Source organism: Penaeus japonicus, unplaced genomic scaffold, assembly GCF_977035675.1.
Source record: "Penaeus japonicus unplaced genomic scaffold, GWHDUDI00000001_assembly GWHDUDI00000037, whole genome shotgun sequence".
Classification (NCBI taxonomy): Eukaryota; Metazoa; Arthropoda; class Malacostraca; order Decapoda; family Penaeidae; genus Penaeus; species Penaeus japonicus.
This window is the reverse complement of record NW_028234439.1, coordinates 21,705,810-21,708,139: the sequence shown is the minus strand read 5'-3', so window position 1 is coordinate 21,708,139 and position 2,330 is coordinate 21,705,810.

The following is a 2,330-nucleotide window of genomic DNA, read 5'->3' as shown; positions in this document are numbered from 1 at the left end:
TTTTTACAAAGGGGGAAATTCATATGGCTTTCGTTATCGTCTTTATTTTTATTTGTTTGTTTGTTTGTTTGTGTGTGCATGTGTGAAATTTGCAGTTCCCAGAGACCTGACTCTTAATTAAGGAAATAGATTACATGCCTTTTTTTATTTATTATTTTTTTTTTTAATTGCTAATTCAGGTTCGATACCAAAGTATATATGCGACTTACACCATCTGATATGTATCCAAGAATTTCACGTTACGAGGAAGAAAAAAAAAAAAGAAAAAAAAAAGGAGAGAGAGACGATAAGTTTTAAAATTCTGTGAATACAACTTGCTTCTCTCTCCCTCTTTTTTTTTTGGATTTAAATTATTATTAATGATAATTATTATTAGAATTTCTTTAAACTTAAGCTGAACGTGAATCCGATGTGATATAGACCGCGAAGTTGTGTATGTGTATGTAAGTCTGAACCTATAGGGGTAATATAAAAAATTTGATTAAGAACTCCAATTAAATTTAAAAAAAAACATTTAGAAGCTTAAAAAAAAAAATTAAGATGAGAAAGAAACTGCTTAGTGTAACTATTAGATCTCTCTTTTTCTTTTTTTTTCTTTTTTTTTTCTTTTTTTTGTGACTTGAAATTTGTGTATGTGTAAACAAAGGTATAAATATAGTGTAATGGTGTAGATGAAGAAAAAAATAATTGGTCCTATCTAGGTTTAAGACAAGAAGGCTGCTCACACCCCCCCTCGCCTCTTCCTCCTCCTCCTCTCTCCTCCTCCTCTTCCTCTTTCATCTCCTCTCTCCCCCTCTTTCATCTCCTCTTCCTCCTCCTCCTCCCTTTCCCCCCCCCTACCCCCCCAATCGAGTGCCTGTTGGTATGATTCTCAAGAAAACACCCTAAGGCAGACACGGAAAAGACATTTTTCAACAAAACTTGTAAAAAAAAAACACGAATTAGCCGTAGATGTAGTTAGTCTGCATGTAATAATTATATTGAACCTTATGATGAAACTCAATAAGGTTCGTTATTGGTCTTAGTCGTAAGAATAATTCGTGAAGCAAAAAACAAAAAACAAAGCAACAACAACAACAAAAGAAGGGAAATGCAAGGAGACACCATATTGCTCTCAAAAAAAAAATAGATTTATAAATCACCCTGTGAGATGACCACACAAAGGGGTTCATATCGCCAGACACCAAACTGCTCGTAGTGGGTTCAAAAATTTTTGGATTTGTATTTGTCTAGTTTGTAATGATAGAAAACAGATATATCATGGTTCGTGATCGTTTTGGCATTTTTTTCAAATTATGGGACAATACAAAACAAAATTGAATCGTAGTTTTAAAAAGAAAGAAAAAAACACGAGTAAGGAATCTTTCGTTTGCTTCTTTTGTTATAAAAGAAAACGAAATACGAGGCAAAGGAGAGAAAGAGAGAGAAAGGGAGGAGAGAGAGAGGTTGATGGAGAGTTATACCCTCCTCCCCCCCTTCCCTCCCTCCCTCCCTCTCTCTGCCTCCCCCTATTAACCCCCTCTCTAAGGAAAACGTCTTCAAAGGGTTCTCAAGATGCTCAATATTTTTGTTTGTTTGTTTGGCCAATTCCTAATCTGAGACAGTTCTTTCGTAAGCTGTAGTTAACCCCCATCTTATAATTGCTCAGTTTTGTACTTAAAAAAAGGTTAATGATGATTAAGAATGTTTAAATAATGATAAAAAAAAAATGTAAAAAAAAAGATAAAGAAATTAGTAGACGGACAAGTAAGTATATGCCAATAGTAGGAAGCGAATTTCAAAATCAAAATTTAAAAAAAATTAAGCATTGAAAAGTTCATGTGTATTTCAAATGCAACTTGCTTTTTATTGTTTGATTACACTTTTATTATTATTATCATTATTTTTTTTTCTGGTAACGTCACATCTATTTTTTTTTTCTCATACAAATACCTCATTGTTAAGACGCAATAACCACTTGCATAGGTCCCTTTTTTATAATCTAAGTTCTATAAGCCTATATATTTGTTCACATGCTCAGTCTCAGATGAAAATGGTTGATTGTTATACCCCCCTCCCCCCTCCATACCCCCCATCTCCTTCCCCCATCTCCCACTCCCCTCCCCCCCTCATACCCACTCCACCAAAATCCACCGATTCAAAATTAACGGAAACAGATTTTCAACCATCTTGCTTTCTCGTATGTGTGTCTGTGTATGTGCGTGTGTGTGTGTGTGTGTGTGTTTATGTGTGGGGGTATGTATGTATGTATGTTCACATGAAATGGATATATATATATGTATGTATATACCCGCACACATCAATACACACTTATTTAAAAGAAATCACTT